The sequence below is a fragment of the Octodon degus genome, unplaced genomic scaffold (genome assembly GCF_000260255.1).
Source record: "Octodon degus isolate 3935 unplaced genomic scaffold, OctDeg1.0 scaffold00189, whole genome shotgun sequence".
Lineage (NCBI taxonomy): Eukaryota > Metazoa > Chordata > Mammalia > Rodentia > Octodontidae > Octodon > Octodon degus.
Genome location: NW_004524765.1, coordinates 2,132,849 through 2,151,189, shown reverse-complemented (window position 1 = coordinate 2,151,189; position 18,341 = coordinate 2,132,849). Strand labels below are relative to the sequence as shown.

At 44.3% G+C, this 18,341-nt stretch overlaps 1 long non-coding RNA gene and 2 other non-coding genes across 3 annotated transcripts; 1 reads left to right on the top strand and 2 right to left on the bottom strand.

The window, feature by feature from the left end:
* The first annotated feature begins 506 nt into the window (after positions 1-506).
* On the top strand, positions 507-5,111 carry LOC111813443. Its single transcript, XR_002818707.1, has 3 exons — positions 507-1,815; positions 4,180-4,369; positions 4,762-5,111. It is a non-coding gene; the product is annotated as an uncharacterized LOC111813443 (long non-coding RNA).
* Positions 2,799-2,870, bottom strand: Trnap-agg. The gene has a single exon. It is a non-coding gene; the product is annotated as a tRNA-Pro (tRNA).
* Positions 3,162-3,234, bottom strand: Trnat-ugu. Its single transcript has one exon. It is a non-coding gene; the product is annotated as a tRNA-Thr (tRNA).
* Positions 5,112-18,341: the final 13,230 nt, after the last annotated feature.

The following is an 18,341-nucleotide window of genomic DNA, read 5'->3' as shown; positions in this document are numbered from 1 at the left end:
GCTGCAGGTCAGTGCAAAGGGCCCAGACTGAATCCCCGGAACCGGAAGAAGAAACAACAGCAACTGGAAGCTTTGCTTTGCTTTCTTGCTCAGCAAAAGAGAAAGTTTCCAGTGGCTGTGCCGCAGCTGGCGCTGTCCCAGTTATCAAAGAGGGGATAATAATAATGATGTGATGATGGTCCTGTCCAAAGCAAAGCTCACAGGCGAAACTGGAAAAGTAAAACAAGCAATTAGGAAATGGGCTTAAAAACGCGGGGTGGAAATAACCCACGAGTGGCCTTCAGAACACGTGAGTCGTGCTGGCGCGGGCAGGGCTCCCGGGTCCATGCTCGCACCTGCTGTCCCTCTGGCGCCTCAGTCTCCTTGCTTGTAAAATGAGGGTAATCATAGTATATATCTCTAATATAAAAATCAGTAAACACTGGTAACATGCTTAGAACATGAGAAAGAACAATTGAATCTGTCCCATTTTTTTGGTGTAAGCCGCTATCCTTATTTTAGCATATGTGCTGCCAAAGCAAACACGTAGAGTCAAGAAATAAATCCCATTTAATTGTGCCTCCAAAGACCAGCAGGCCTGAATATTCACTCATTCACTCATTCATTCATTCACTTGTTCAATTCTTAGTCACCCTACACATCACCACAAGCTGAGGACAACCACATTTGTGCCCTTCTGGAGCTTAAGCATAACAGAGAAAACAGAAGAAAAAAGAAAAAAACTGCACGTAGCACTGCCCGGTAGCAATAAGTGCTGTGAAGAAGAAAAATCGGTGTAGGGCATAGCGACGGTGGGGAGCTAGCCTCAGAGGCGTTCAAGGAGGATGTCTTTAAAGGTGATATCTGCAAACAGAGGTCAAAAGGACATGATACACATATCTGAGAGAGTTATGTCCTAGGAAGAGGAAAACAGCAAGGAAGAGGTCCAAGTCAGGCAAGAAGTCCCTGCATCTGGGGAGCGTCCAGGCCGTACAGTGGGGGGATGAGCGGGACACGGAGGAGGATTCAGGACAGAGGGCCGGAATATGCAAAAGCAAGAATTTGTTCTCAGTGTGAAAAAACGTTGCTGAGTGTTTTAAGCTAAGGAGGATATTATTTTGCCTATATTTAACAGAATGATTATGCTGGTTTCCAGAATAGAAAATAGAAGTAGCTAGAAAGTTACTGTGGGGGAAAAAAATAGGAAAATGATCGTGGGACTCTGTTAAGAGACGGAGGAGGGCTTAGAGCAAGTGACAGCAGTTGTTGTGTTAGGAAACCCATGAGGGCAGACCAGCGGGGTCACCGGCCTCGGCCACAGTGGCAGGCCGGGGAAAATGCCAAATCGGCTCCCGGTGGTGGTGGAGGAGCAAGACAGCGGAAGGAGACCAAGGACAGCATTTTGACAAGTTCGTTTTGAGACGCCAGTCGCTCTTTCCCTTGTGGCAAGCAGGTGACAGTGTGGACGAGGGCAGGCCAAGGCAGGCCACAGTGCGTGGCCACTGTGTAGAGCCCCCTGATTGGATGAGTAAGTATGGACAGCTAGCCCAAAGGGAAGGCAGGAAAAACACTCGAAAACTGAGAGATTGGGAGAGGAGGAGCCCGCAGAAGAGGCTGAGCGGCAGCCTCCTGCGTGGGGAACTTCCTGTCGTACCCGGCTGCGGAGAAGTCGCGTGGAACGAACAAGGAGACCTGAAAATGCCGGAACATCATATTCTCTGCTCACGTTGACAAAATTTCGTGTCAGTGAGCAATGAAGACGAAGCCCCATCATAACTGGCCGCGGAGAGGACGCTGGAGAGGAAGTTGAGGCACGGAGCGCACCGTTTTAAGGAGGTGGGGATTTTTTAAATTTATTTTTATTATTTTCCGTGGAGGGAACGAGAAATGGAATGTCAGCTGGCCAGTGTTTAAGAAGGAAAACCTGAGCGGCCTGGCGACCCTTACACGCGCGTGTCGGCGCTCGCTGGGCTCGACCGCGCACCGTGGGAGCAACTCGGCGCGGTGGGACGGCCGCGGAGCGCGGAGAGCGCGCCTGCCGAGAGCGCGTCCCGCCCGGGGAGTCGGCGGGCTCGCGGCGTGTGAGAGCCGAGCCCCCAGCTCAGGGCTACGCGAACGAGCTCGAGACAGGACGCGCGAGGGAGAGGGCCGGCGTGGGCCAGGCGCTGAGGTCGTGTCAGGAGGGGGATGCGGGTGACGTCTAGCCAAGTAGCAGCTTTCTGTAGCGGTTACTCGTCCAGTACAGAAAGTTGTCAAGGGTCCAGAAAACATATTTTTAATGTAACATTGCAATTTTCGCCTTTGGTAATTTATATTGTCATCCCTCATTTGCTCCATTTTATTGTGGTGGAAAAAAAAAAGAGGAGGAGGAGAAAGGAAAGGGGCATAAGGGGGGCAAGGGTTGTGGGGAGAAAGGGAAAGGAAGGAAGAAGGGAAGGAAAGGTGAAGAGCGGAACTGCACGACCACATCAGAGCTTATTTAAAAGGGTTATAGGTCGCACACGCCAGGTGAGGCCCGTGGTATGCACAGCGCTTCCGATTCCTTCTCAGGAAAAGATACAGCTTCTCATGTTTACCTAAGGCTGGTGATTTCGTTTTCCATGCAGTTTCCACCTCGGTTTGGTCTGAGCTGGCTTCCTGGAGGGAAAGGAAAGTGTTTTCAGTTCATTGCACATGCGCTGATGGGCCAGGTGATTTATTTGCTGAAGACTTAACGAAAAATGATCACTCCAGGTAGGATAGAGAAACCGACCTCTGGTGACACGCCTCTTCGAAACTTCCTTAGCAATTTTCCTAAAGCAGGATAGAAAACGAAAATAGGGCTCGTCCGGGATTTGAACCCGGGACCTCTCGCACCCTAAGCGAGAATCATACCCCTAGACCAACGAGCCACGCCAGCTACCTCTCTTAACGCTGCTTGAAGTCTGATGTGGAGCGGCGGCTGTTTGGGAATTCCGTGGTGTTCTAGCGGCCCCTGCTGGATGGAACCTGGACCTGCTTGTACAAGTCGCGGAGGCAAACCCCACACGACCGGTGGATTTTCTGAGGCTGCGAGCGATCCAAGCCATACACGAAGGCTCCGGCTGCAAAGTTTATTGCGTGTCGCTTAATAAACCTGGGGACTACAGAGACCTCGGAGAGCGCGGAAATGTCTATGTAAATGGGGAAAAGAAAATATATGTAGGCCCCAGCGAGATTTGAACTCGCGACCCCTGGTTTACAAGACCAGTGCTCTAACCCCTGAGCTATGGAGCCACCACCTGCGAAACAGGCCTCTGGTACTCAACTTATAGGTGCGCATTATAAGGTCGCTGCTGACATTAAGCAGGGCCTTCGTTTACATACAATTTAAACATCTAGCGCTACAAAACCGAACCTTTTTTGTGCCTGAGAACCCGCTGGCTGGAAAGACCGCTGTGAGCGGAGCCTCCGCGGCGCCGGCTTCCTGCCCTTGTCTCGGTGGCTGAGGTGATGCGCTCTCCTTCGCCTCCGGTGCACAGAAGGACCGCAATGAAAGAATTTCGGGTGCCGACCCCAGACCCAGGGCGGAGGAGCGCGCCGGGAGGCTGGCGCAGGCAACCGCCCTTTCCCCGGCGGTAAAACCCGGGGGAGGGGTGAGAGATTGGCTCCGCTGTTTTTCAGAGTCCACAGCGCCAAATCAAACCCTTAAGTCTGTTTTGTTTTGTTGCTGTTTTGCTTGTTGTTGTGAATGTCTTTCTCAAAGTCCAGGAAAAGGAACAAGCATACGTACTGGAAAGGCCTATTGGGGAGGAAGAGTTTAAGACATACAGATTTATGCATCTTTGCTATAATTTTTTTTAAATTTTTATTTATGAATTTATTTTTACATATTTAGTACACATATTTAGTACGGGGTCTCACTACACAGATAGGACTCGTAGTGAGTCTCCTGTTTTTCAGGCTCCCCAGCGCTGGGATTACAGTCTCACGCCACCACGCCCAGTCTCAATAACTTTTATTTTAAATTTGCATTTTCAGTTTTTTTTGAAACCTCGTTTATGTAATCTGGTAAACAAGAACTAAAAATGTCTTTTTCGGTGAAAGGGTTGGTACCTGCTTACCTTAAAGCCCTGACTTGTGGCAGCCCCAAGAGCGAAGCGAGTGGGTTTAGGAAGGGTCGCGCTCGCTGCCACCGGCCTACTTCCGCGCTGGTCTCTAACGTTTGCATTTGCTCAACAGCACAGAGTTTGTCAGCAATCTGTAAGCTCTAGTCTCCGTGCCTCCACGCGTGAAGGTTGTTATGCACGTTCACTGCCTTGGCCTCTTCCCGCCGCCTCAGCCCAGCGTGGAGAAGCAGGGACGGATGTCTCACTCTGCCTCTAACCCCACAGCACGACACAGCTTTTGTCCTGAAGGGCAATAAACATAGGTAAGCCCACGCTTGTCCTGTAGACTATTTCTATTGATGAATTTTAACGTTATGAGTTTAAACTCAACAAGAAAAATATAGTACTGCATTTTTAATATTTATTATTTATAAAAAAAGCATCAAAAAGTTCAACATTGACTGGTTTTTGGTTTCCAAAAGTCTGAAAAAGAACCACAGAAATAAACTTCCATTTGAACTACAGTGAAAATATTAAGCACATATGTTTTACATTCTTCGACATGTTTGACATCTCGATGATCTTACTGTTTTGTGAGAAGTTCTTATTGTATTACACGTGTAGTTAACAGGAACATAAAATATCAATAAAATAAAGTACCAAATTTTTCATATATATTACACAATTAGAATAAATATTAACATTTTCCCATCAGCTGTGCACTTGCTAAGACATGACATCAGAAGTAAAAACCTGTGTGGCCAGCACTGTACCACGGACAACTTCATCGCAGAAAGAACCTTTGCCTCACTCGCCACACCCGCGTGGCCTGCACCCGCGGCCTGCACTCGGCAGCTGCACACCCTGTGCCGCCTCACTCGCACTCACTGAGCCGGCGTTCACCTCTCCTTTCCTGTGCCACACCTTTCTTCTCACCTCACTTCTCTTCCTATGTTGGCGGGAGCTTCCTACTATGGTGCCCAATGTATACTTGGCAGGGAAATAAAAATCAATAAAATAAAATATCAAATGAGTGCTTAGAAGAGACACAACCAATTTCATGTCATCTGTGTACTTGCTTACAAAACCGAAGACATGACATCAGAAATAAAAGCCTTTGTGAGTTGCAGGGTAAATGGAAACAAAAGTTCTCCCGGCCCAGGAGACGCCGGGGTGCCCCGTGCTTGGCCTGTCTGATCTCAGAGCAGCCCCAGAGTCCCTTCTGCCAGCTTCCCAGACTGGAGCCCGGTGCAGCATGGAACCTCTTCCCTGCTATTTGGTATCACAAGAGGACGTTCTAGGGCTGGGAGATCGCTCAGTGACATAGTGCCCATCTGTGACACAGGGTTCTGAGTTCAGGTCCTGGTAATGAAAGAAGGGGCCTTATAAGAGCGTTTAAATTTGTTTTTATGTTTTCTACATTTCTTCTATTTTCTCTCAACTTTTTATTTTGAAAAACCTTAACTCTCAAAGTCAAGCCCACTGGTTGAATAAGGGAAGTCAGGTCCACTGGTTAGCGGTGGAGCTTCTGCCAAGGACTCGCGGGAGCGGTGCTTTCCACGTAAGGAAATCCCTCAGCTTGGGAGTAGAGCAGGCAGCACTGCAGGACAAGATGGAGCTCTGCTGTAATGACTGACTCCTTTCATTACCCAGTCTGACACTAAAGAGGATCAAAGACAGTCACTCCCATCTTAAGAGGTGGTTTCAGAAACTGTGGGATATTTAAATTGATATTTTAACCAAGTAGCACTTTTACATTACATATAATGATGTTTATTTGGGAACGGCACAATATTGCACTAGGGATATACATGCTGCAGTAAACTGGATGTGTTCAGAAGGGTTGAGGCAAGGAGATTTTAAACAAAATGCAGAGGGCAACATCCATCAGATATACTGAAGCAAGCCTTGGCGACCATGACAATGAGGGGTCTCAATCGAGATGAACAGACATTTGAGGGGAGAAATCCTTGGGTGATATTATTTACAATCTTATAATTTTATAATTTACAATTATATCATTTTTGTATAAGATTGTGGGCACCTCTATATAAACATGTGTTCCTGGCAGAATCTTTTGCAATAATGACCTTCAGGCAATTGTGCTTCAGAATTTTAGCTTCATAGGGCCAGCCAAATAGGCAGATTAAAGCGTCTGCAAGCAGGCGCAGGAGCTGGAGATTTGATCCCCAGGCCTGCTGTGTGGGCCCAGCCCCCAAGGCGTGAGACAGCAATTGAGATTGGGCATGGTGGCACACACCTGGAATCCCAGCTCTTGGGAGGCTGTAAACAGGCAGAAGTCTATGAGTCCTATCTAGTAGTGAGACTCTGAACACCCTGTAGGCACTTCCCTAAAAAATACAAAATAAAAAAATAAAGAATTTTTCCTTTATAATGTCCAGGTTTCAGTTTTCTGTTAGGGCTGATGCAGGCGATTCCATTCTGATTTTGCCTACTGTCACACTCTCTTGCCCACTTCTCATGACATATAAAGGTGGCTTATTCATCCAGTCTCTGGGATTCACTCAGATTTTTAGAGATAAGTAAAACTGTTGCAACCATAGAAGAAAATTCAGATTTTGGGTCTGCACAGTAGGGCAAAACGCTGGAAAATTGCAATTATAAGCATTTCCTTGTCATGTGGTAGTGCGGCCAAGTGGTCTATGGTGCTGGATTTGGGTTCCAGTCTCTTTGGGGATATGGCTTTGAATCCCACCAATGCCATAAGTGTATTTCATTGTAGTTGCAATTCTGGGCTATTGAAGATATATGTTAAGAAAAAGATCTTTGTGCATTAAGGATCCAACCATTTCTGTAATGTTCTTGTCCTATTAAGGACACTTCCCAACATCTCACGTTGTTTTCATCTTGGTGTCCTCTATGTGAAACTCAAACCACAGTGAGTTTTGCTTAGAGATATCGGCTTTGGCAGGGCAGTATCACCCGACTTCTCTTTGCAAGACACCCTAGCTGATCCTGACTTTTATTTAAAAGTCCATACTCTTCACCATTTTTGTGTCCCCATGGCAGGGACCCCGTCTTTGCTGATTTGGGGACTAAAGCCAGAGCTCCTGCTCTGAGAGCACCCTGAGAATATCCTATTTTGGTTCTCAGTAAATCACTTTTATAGTGGAATGTGATGAACAAATGAGCCGATGCAGAAACCCAAGACTTAGCTGAGCTCATGAACAGCTGGAGGGGAGTGGGTAAGACGCTGTTCTGTGTTTGAATTTGTAGCTGGCTGTGATTTGTTAAACCCAGCCAAACTCTTCCAGACCAAGAACACTCTGGAATAAACCATTTATTTAGACATTATCCAATGCTAAGAAAAGACTAAAAATGAAAATGAAAAGACTGATCCTGAGACAAGTTTCTACAGCCTCTGGCAGCAGGGCCAGGTAGCAACTGGGAAAATTTCCAGGGAAGGAGAGTTAAAAATATTTTTTTAGCAAAAACTTGGGGAAGGAAAACGTAAGCTTTTCACACTGAATATATATTGGCTATAGAGAAAAGAGGTGGAGTTCCACAAGGAGGGGACAGTTTGGGACAGGAAGGCAGTCCACTAGCAGTAAGGCAATTGTCTCTGGATTGGTCTGGGGTTGTAAGCATGTGGTGATTTAAAGTTTTAATTTGCGTTCAAAAATGTGAAATTGTTTTGTTCTTTGTTGCTTCTTAACTAATTTCCCTGGTCTCTGTTTTCCTCCATCCTCCTGCCCTTTGTAGCTAAATTAAGACATCTCAGCGTTTTTCTCTTAGCAGACTCCCAAACTCTTGAAAGCTTGTTCTTAGCTTAACCTGAGTCAGGCTGGTATGGGGTCAGGGGATGAGCTGTAGATGTTGGTTCTGCCCTTCTCACCCTTCCCCTGCCTTTTTGAGTGACTCTACTTACCTGGGAGCCTGTCCTGTCTCGGAAACGCCCTCTGGGATAGCTGGGTAGGCTCTGGCACAGTGAGGAAAAGAGGAGTGGACGTACGTAGGGCCTACTAAGTCACACCTGCTCAGAGGGGCTGTTCTGCACCAGCCAAGGGCCAAGGCAGTTCCCAAAGCAGGCGTGAGAAGCCTACACCCACCCTGCCTGTTCACTGACTCTTATCATGGAGAAGCACTTCCCAGGACTATTCTTAAAAAGGCATAAAGAGATTGATTAGACAAAATTGTAAAAATACACGCTCAGAGAAATAGAGTTTAGGCCCTCAAGAGAGGTGCACTTCCTCCTGGAACCAGGAACATTTATGTTTTTCTTCAAAAGGTGAAAACCGATGGAAAACATGACATTTCTGTTATATCTCTCCTGTTTAGGGAAGGGTCTACAGAGTGTTCAGGGTCTCACTACTAGATCAGACTCATAGTGATTCTCCTGTTTGCAGCCTCCCAAAAGCTGGGATTACAGGCGCACGCCACCACACCCGGTCTCATCTCTCTCTGTCATAGCATTCCTTTCTCCACAGGGCATTTGTTCCATTTTTTCAACTCTTATTTTTCTTTCTTTCTGACATTTAATTCTGGGCATTATCCTGAAATGTACTAAATTTTTTCACTTCTACTCATCTCCCTCAATAACTTCCACAAACCTAATCTCTCAAGCTCACAGTTTTCAAAGACCTAGAGAAAACCTCCTGTCAGGGCACGTCTCCCTCTAAGAGTCACCCTTAAGCCCCTCCCACTCCTGCACAACTGTTTCTCCCCAACATGGCCCTTTCCTGGCCTTTTCCCCCTTCTCTACTCACAACTGGAGCTTCTCCTAGGCTCTGTAAGAACAAACACTCCAAAAACACTGCCTTGGAGTGTTTTTGTGCCTGTGAGTTACTGCTTTGCTTCTTCCGTCTGAAGAGCCCTGGCTACCCCACAGCCCCACTCAGCCCTTCCCTTTTCCATCAAAGAATGCCTGCTTGCTTCTGCCTCCATCACCTGGCCACTCACTATGCCCTGATTTCTGTCTGCATTACCTCCACAAACACAGAATTAGCCCTGAACCTCTGTCCCCCTTCCTTATTCCCCTTGACATCTGCTGCCGCTCCTCAGCTGCACCCCTGCCATATCCCCTTGCTCGCTCTTCCTGTCCCTCTCCCAAGAGGCTTTGTCTTGCACTACACACAGACCTAAAAGCTCCCTCACTCCCTTAAGAATACATCAACATTTCTGTCAAATTGAAGCTCAAAATTCTCTTCGGTCTCTAGCCACCATCTTGCTCACTCCTTTTTGTTGTCCTAATTGTGCCCTCAAGTTGTCCTGCAAATGCTTAGCGGTAATATCAACATATGAACACACAGCATTTTGTATTCAGTTCCTTCAGACTATGAGTTACTTTATCACCAGTTTTATTTTTAATATTGTAGGGACCTTATGTTCAAAGAATAGCTTTAGTTTACACTAAAATTGAGTAGGAAGCCTTCTTCCAAGCTCCTACCCACCCCACAACACATAGCCTTTCTCACTTGTACAATGGTTTCAACCAGTAGTGATATGTCATTATTAACCAATTATTAAAGAAACATCATTGTTCGCCACAGTTCACAGGTTACCTTAGGGCTCATTCCTGGTGTTGCTTGGATAAATGTTTGTCGCCATGCCTCTACTGTCACTGAGTCTGCAAAGCAGCTTCACTGCCTGCAGCGCCCCGGGCTTCATGCACTCACTTTTTTCTCCCCTAACTCCTGAAAGCCACTCATCTTTTTGCTGTCTTTGCAATTCTGCATTTTTCAGAATGTCATAAAGTTGGGATCCCGCAGAATGCAGCCTTTCAGGTTGCCTTCTTTCACTTACTAAGACGCATTTAAATTCATCTCCATATCTTTTAAAGGCTTGATAACTTATTTCCACTTTGCAGCTGAATGCTCTCCAGTTGTCTCGGTGTAGCACAGTTTACTTATACATTTGTCTGCAAAAGGACACCTTGGTTGCTTTCCAGTTTTCGCAGCTGTGAATAAAGCCACTCGAAAGCTTGGTGTGCTGGTTTTGCATCTAAACAAGGACTGAGGCATGTGATCAGTGGAAGGCCTGGGAAAGATCCTTCCCCTTGCAGAAGGATCTATAAGATTCATTTCCGTAATGTGATTGTATATTTTTAAACTTCCTTTTGTAAAATAAAAACATTTCAAATGTAATATATATAGGTGCTCTATTTCGAATCAGCCATGGATAAACTTATGACATATTTCCTTTGCTCATTTTTAAATGATAAATTTCTAGAAACAGAAAAATAATACTAGGTCACATGCAATGTCCTTTTAGATTTCTTGATTTACAGTGCCTAACTGTTCTCCAGAAAATAGTCACTTTCTGCAAGAATGTCCTGGTCACTGCATTCTTATAAATACTTTCTACTTAGTGGCAAACTAATACTCCCTTGCTTTAATTAGCATTTCTTTCTTGCTAATGAAAGAATATTTTCCATATACATATTTGACCTTCACACTGTACATTTCCTGTATGATTTCTAGCTTTTCTAAGGTATTTCTCCTGGTAGATGAGGTATTTACGGTAATAAAAAAAGCATAGTGATGAGGGATGTTGTCCCAGAGCCAGATAATGAATGCAAACTAGTCTGCAAAGTTTGAGATTAGAGTGTTCAGATAGATCTTGAATAAGTATTATTAATTCACATCTCATGAGTAAAGTGACTTGGACCTACAGCACTAGCACAGAGAGAACCCCAAATTAAAAGAACACAGCTGGGCACAGCGCCTCACACCTGTATCCTCAGCACCTTGGGAGGATCACCCTGACTTTCCAGGACAGCGTGGGCTACATAGTGAGTTCAAGGTCAGGCTGATCTACATAGCTAGGTGCTGTCTCAAAATAAGTAAATAAATGACACAAGATTGAAATTTGTGGCCAGTAAAAAGCCATCTCTCAAATCTGAAAATAGATTTTAAAAACAAATATTTCATAGTAAAATAAACAGAATCTTCATGAATTTGGGGAAGCAGAAGTTTCCCACCATGGTTTTTTTTGGAACCAAACCAGCCATCTCAGAACAACAACATCCAACGCCACCATAAGTCCTCACCCAACCAGCTGAACTATCGCACACCCTGAAGGAAGCTGTTGATTTGGAACCTTGCATCAGTGAGACACCCGCCTGCTTTCTTGGCTCTGTGGTGGGGATAGGGCTCTGACTCATGCTCTCAGTGTTCCCAGAAAGGGAATTCTGTAGTAAACCAATCCTGGAAGCATTCTTAAGAATTCTGAGTCCAAGGAAGCAAGGATGGAAACAAAGCATAAGCTACCTGGATAAGAAGGATCCATGCAGCTTTTGGATCAGGCTCTCTCAGAGAAATTGGCAAACCCATTTTCACTCAAAAAGCACAAGAGAAACATAGGCAGCCAGCAGATGCAAATGGGAAACGTGCTGGACACTATGGAGCCGGACTTTGCAACACAAAAGGACCACCTGTAAGGCCCAAATAATTTTTAAGTTCGCACTCTGGTCAAAAGAGACCACCCAGCAGCTTACGGCCGTAAGACCTGAGTAACCCATGCTCCAGAAACTCCAGATGGAGTCATAAAACCTCAGGCCAAACTGAAAAGAACATTACCTCCAGGCTTAGAACATTCTTCAGAAAAGGTCGCAATGTCCGGTTAAACCCACCCGATCTCGACATACCCCCAGAGCCACGGGATTAGCTCATAGTTACCCTTTACCTACCCCTTCTTAGTTTCCTTAAAAAGTCATATATTCTCAAACCCACCAATTATTGTAAAAGTCAACCTAAACAGACCAATGCAATCTGCTTCTGTACCTTGCTTGCTCCCTCCCCATTTGTGGTTTTTGTCTTTAAAAACTGTGCCTGCCATGCTCAAGGCGCGCTCTGCTCCTGCGTGTTCAGACCGCCCTACCTGCACGTAGCTAATAAAGCTTTCCCTTTGCGACTTGCATGAGAGACCGACTCTTGGGGTCTTCCTTCGCCGCGACTCGACCCTTACACACCATTTCTGTGGGGCTCCACGGGACGTGATCACGTGCTTTTCCTACAATTTACTGAAGAATTTGAGCTCTTACTTTCTTCTAACTGATCACAGGATCTTTGACACGGAGCTTTTCTTCCCAGCCAAACAGCCGGGATCTAACTTTGAGTGAAATAACATAATGTTGCCCTTTTTGCCGCCACATGTAAAGTGAGCATCTGGAAAACACTACAGAGGCCCTAACAAGACCGGTCTACAAGACCAGTGCTCTAACCCCTGACCTATACAGACAAATTACTTTTCCCTTTTAATGCTGATCCTATTAAGTTTATAAAAGCTCAGCCACCTGGTACTACTTCAATGGAATTTAAATGTGCAATTATGGTAGAAAATAATTTATTTTGAAGTCAAGTTCTGCTACAGTATTTTTAAACAGAAGCAGTTTAGGAAGGGAGTAAGCCTGTCTTTGTTCCTTTAATGCCCTTTTTCCTAGCAGTTTGAAGGGGTGGCAGCTTATTGCTGGGCCTCTGAAGTCTTCTAGGCTCCCAACCTGGGATTTAAAACAAATAGAAAATGATGTTGCACAGACATTAGAATGTCCCTTCTCCCTTTGTGTCTTCTGGCCTTAGCCTGACCTGGACACTGGTGCTGCCTAGCTCATCAGTTCTGGACCAAGGGGGGACCATTTCAGTTTAGTTCCTTGGGCTCCAGGTCCTCTCTCCTGCCAGTTTCTAATTCCAAGCTACCTGAGAAGGCTGGCCTTAATCCTTGAAGTACTGTCCTGAGACCTTTCTAGTCCACAAGCAGACTAGAGTAGTGTTCCTTCACACATTCTAGATCCAGCCACTTTCAAAATGCTGCAACTATGACCACATTAGACTTTGGAGGACCTGCAATGATTTTTTTTTTTTTTTAATCTTTGAAACATTGTGGCTCAGATTTCTCCAAACAAAACTGTTGACATCAGTGGAGTCCGCAGAAAATCACTAGGCTTAGAAAAAGAATCAGAAGTCTTCAAGCTACCATATAAATGAGCATTCATTAAGAGTAAAATAGACTTCTAGGGCTGGCTCCTTGGTCTAGTGGTTGCTTTGGATGTGAGAGGTCCCAGGGTCAGCACTTCTTTTTCAACCCTCTCTGTGCAAATGAATAGCTCAGGCACTGGGCCACTCTTAGCTCTCAGGGTACTTTCTGCTGAAAATATTGGTAACCAGAGTCACAAGGTTGTGCTAGAACTCGCTTGTACAGGCCCCAGTCTTTTTGGAGACCCCCCCTTCCCTTGCTTTTGGTTCTTGTTTTGGCGGGTTGTTGGGGGTGAACTCTGGACCCCACACGGTCAATCCTGAACACAGAGTCGCTTCACTGAAGCCCTAGAACTCGGAAGACACAGCCATCCCTTCTATTCAAAGGGTGAAGAATGGAATTCTTTCCTGGAGCTATTTTACAAAATGCAGTGGAACAAAAAGATCACCATTTTTCCCTGGCAAAAATCCCTCATACCTGTAAGTGCTGCTTGTTTACATGAAAAACTAGTCGTCAACAGGCCTCTCAGAACTGTGTGTCTCTGCTGCTTGCACACAGGGACCCTGGCAGGATTTCTATCTAACTGGACATTTGTCTTCCAGTTGAAAGAGTTATGTGTGCCAGAGAGAATAAAGAGTGTTGGGACTAGAAGGGAAGTGGCTGGCTCTGAGGCAGGGCGGAGAGGCAGGGCCAAGGAGAAACAGTTCGTGGTGGGCAGAAGGCAGCAAACCAGCAAAGCAGTGAGGTAGTAGCAGCAGGAGACAGCAGCATCTTATTTCTGTTCCTTTCACTCTATCAAGCTGCCCACCATTACAGCAGGTAGCATCTACACCCAGGTGGGTACCTTTAGTCTTAGCATCATACAATGAATCAATCTGAGCGGCATAGACTTAAACTTAGTGTTACACATCCTAGATCCAGCCACTTTCAAAATGCTGCACCTATAACCCCATCAGACTTTGGAGGATATCTAGATATAAGCCTTAGCAACAAATGGCACTTATCACTTTGTGATCCAATTCTTCTATACCTAATTTCATCAGATATCATTAATGGTTACTGGGTTTTATCAAAGGTTTATCCTGTATGTTGAGATGATCATGTGGTTTTCTGGCTGGGTTCTGTTTAAGTGATGTATTGCAATTATTCATTTAAAAACATTGAACTATCCTTGGGTCACTGAAATAAAGCCAACTTGGTGATGATGTGTGATTTTTTTAATGATTGTTGTATTGTTTGCAGTATCTTTGAGGATTTTTGCATCTATGTTAAGGAGATTAACCTCCAATTCTCATTCTCTCTCTCTCTCTCTCTCTCTCTCTCTCTCTCTCTCTCTCTCTCTCTCTCCCTTTTTCGTTAAAGGAAGAAAATCAGCAGTGAACCTTCTCCTTCAATTTCACGGAAGAGTTTTCATGAAGATATCTTCCCTGAAGTTCTGGTAGAATTCTGAGATGAATTTATAGGGTTCTGGGCTCTTCTTAGTAAAGTTTTTAAAAATTATTATTGTTTCTGTTTTATTGTCTCTTCTTAGTCTGTAGAATAGACTTCTTTAGTGAGAGAGTACTGAAATTCTCTGTCCCAGGCAATACCCAGAAACTCAGCCTATGGAGTTATGGCATGTGCAAGATCAGCTAGAGTCATTATATTGTGGTTTTTTCACTCTTGAGTAATAACCATGGCACTTATATGTCATGTAGGCTTCTAGTACTTTGCAAAAAGTATCTCCAGAAAATCACCAGTAAGCATTGCTATTTGACACTGTTTCATATTTCTTAAATCATTGTTCTTTCCAAAGCAACAGAGATCTTTTATTCCAAGTTATCAGGCACTTTTCTGGGTTAAAAACCCCTCAAATTTCACTGTGTCCCTCTTCAAGGGATTTAAGATCTGATGACCAAGCAAGAAAGACAGTGTAGCTAATAGTTTTGCAAGAGCAAGCATGAGGTAGGGCTCAGATAAAGCCTTGGAACCACTATAGTGGTGACGAATAGATTTATCATAGACCTTAACCCTCGCATAATTGTGGTAGCTGGAAAGAAAGTCTATGGACGATTCTTGCTTCTATAAGTGGTACTAATCCCAAGGGGACCATTTGGAAAGGAAATCTGGACATAAACTGAAGCCACAAAATTTACAAGCACAAAGAGAAATGGAAAAGCCAAATTGGAATCTTCATCTCTCTTTCATTGTCTCCAACTTTGTAAATGTGGATGACTTACAAGAAAAACTGGTGCCTTTTATCATGGTACTATCAGTACACTTACCCCAAGAGTCAGAGGAGACAAGAGTTTGGGGTCCGGTTCCAGCCCATGCCAACCAATGATGTCACCATTTTGTCCTGTTCCTTCTAAATCACCTATGCCTTCCAAATATCACTGCACGTTTCTCCATATGGACCCATATAGAAAATCTAGATCAATACAGAAAAGAAAATTCTAGAAAAATCTAAGCATGAGTTGGTCAGACTCCTACTTTTCTGATCTATATAACCAATAACAACCCATTGCGTTTGCTGAGATAAAGAACAAGAAGAGAGGACCAAGGCTGGAGCACAAGGGCCCAGAAATGGTGAGTTTAGCTGTGCACATGCTGAGTTGGAGACTTCCCTGCACAGTTGTTATGTAAGAATCACCTTGACACACTTGAACTCAGATATTAGACCTGAAGATATAAATATGGCAGTGACGAATATTTAGTTATTAAAACTGTGATATTGTTGCTGGCAGCTGAGTTAGAAATATTATAGGCAGTCAGACAGGGCCAGGCCCTCAAGAAGACAAGATGGAAGACAAGGTGACTTTGCAACTTGGAAGAGACAGACACTCCCATATGGGCCACACCTCAAGACCAAGACAAAAAGAGGAAGCACAGCTACATACTTCCCTAGGGATGGGCATTAAGGATTGATATCCTAAATAGTATCAATCAACTTGAAAGAGCCCAAATGAGTCACTAGCCCAACCCCCAACAGGAAGAGACCCTGTTCCATATTGGTGCCCACTTGCTATGTGACTCGCTTTCCCATTTGATACTGGATTTAACCAATTTCACCTGAGCAATGGTGCTTGTAATCTCATTAGTTGACCATAGTTTTGTCCCACCTCATGCCCAGCTAAGCAAGTTCCCATGTGTTCTCCACCACCTTAGACCCGCCTCACCACATGGTTTTCCTCTATAAAAGTCCCTGCAAGAGACAACTTCATAAACTCATGCAGGTCAGGTCCAGAGATCGTTTTTCTCTTTGTCATTTGGAGGTTCCCTATATTGTTTGGAGGTCACCCACCCGAGACCAGTTTTTCCTCCCTGTATCATTTTGGATGGAGGTATGAGTTTTCTTTTCTTTCATAAATTCTGAATTGGGACTTGCATAGGTAACAAATTTATGTTTCAAATGTTAATATGTCTTTGCCCATTGCTCATACTTGTTCTTGCTTTGCCTCATTCAGTTTTGCTTCACATAGTACTGTTAAAATTGCTTATAATTGCTTCTGTTTTGTCTGTTACATTGTTGGTAAAATGTTGGTTAAAATGCTGTCTGTAAACCTTAAGTTAAAATGTGGAAATATTACAAGTTCATGATATTTCATTAATGGGACATTTTATGACTGTTGTATGTTTTGTATACGTTGTCTTTGAACTGTTTGACTAAATGTGCTGGTATTCCTTGTTCAATTTTAGGCCATAGCATTAGAATAATGTTAGAAGCCTCCTAGTGGATTTTATATAAACTTCTGTAAAATGGGATCTTTTAGCCAGCTTGGACTTAGAAAACTTACATTCCTGTATATGAAACACGGGACTCTTTTTGGCAGTTAAATGACATTAGGTCGGCAACTGTTCTTAAAGACTTGGAGGACAGGTTTCACTGGGATAGACTGGTTATGATCCCCTTCTACATGCTAGAGGGAATGTCAGGCCTGCTCTGTTTCAGTTTCCTTGCTTTGACTTTATTCCTAATTTCCCTACCTCTTTGTACTTTCCCTTTTAAAGGCATGTAAAATTAGAAAAACTACAGACTGTTCCAACTAAGTAAAGCCCTTAGAAAATGAGCATTTGTTAATGTTGAAGACAGGGAAGTCATTTTAGAAAAAGAACACATACCCCTTCTCTGGGTCAGATGAGATAATGAGGAATTATGCCCTTCCAGGAGGACACATATAAAAATCATGTCCCTGCTTAGTGTTCTGGGCAGGCCTCCTTCGGGAGGCTAAACCTGAAACACAGTGGAGAGAACTGACTTCTAGGTGACACCAGAAGGAGCTGTCTCCAAAAGCAGCACACTTATGGGACTAAAACACATTTAGTGTGAGGTAGGATTCAAACATTTTTCCTAGGTCTAGTTGTCATAAGTTATGGACTTTAAAGCTTTTAGTGCTAGGTAATCATGTTCAGGCTTTTAACTATCCCTTATAGAACTTGGACAAACAGTGATCACTCTGCCAGCTAGTAAATGCTCTTAGAGCAGCTGCCACTCTTTGAAGCAGAGGACAGGTTTCCCCAGCTGTTCTTTGGTGAATCCCCATTGAAGCCTATGGCTGATGGAATGCTGACCAGAGAAACTGCTGGATTTCTTTCTGGAGACATCTCTGGTTGTGTGGGCCAAAAGAAACCAAGAATGCCTGAGGGGAGAAGGCGCCAAAGCCGGTTCCTTGGTGGAAACTGGCCCCTGGCCACTGAAAGATCTTCACTTACCTATTGTACTTTCTCTCTCTCTACTAGCAAAGTAGGACTTCTACCTGAGCTTTTCAGTAGAACAAGTTAATGGGTCACTATTTCAGAAATAAGGCTGAGACAGTTTACAATAGTGGTTATCAGGGGAAGTTTACATCTGTGCTCTATGTGTTAACTAAGAGTAAGATTTTTGCCAGCTATATTATCTTTAACAACATGTAAAATGTGATTGCTAGATGATAAATAGGTTTCACCTGTGAGCTTCAAGGTTAAATCTTGTTCAGTTGCTAGAAATGTTTACCTGGGTGATCAGATGGAAACCAAGTGTCTGGAGACTGGTTCAGTGCACGGGGCCAAATCTCTCCAGTCAATGGTTCTCTCTATCTCTAGAAGTGATCTTTGTAGCCTGAGAAGTTCTCACTCCTAACTGACCTTTTATGCCAGAGTTAATGCTTCATTCTGTAGACATTCAGGTCACCAGACCAATTGTAACTTACACATATTCAATAAGAGTAAGTAAAGGGTTTGTGAGATGTTTCAGGAAATAGGAAGCATGCGCCAGTTTGAGGGTGGATAGGCTGGTGGGATCTTGTCTCCCTTCTCTCCAAAAGGAGCATCCACCTGCTCTGGAGAGGGCTACTCAGGGACGCATGGGTGGAGGAATCAATTAGAAAAAAGGTGGGGACACCCAGA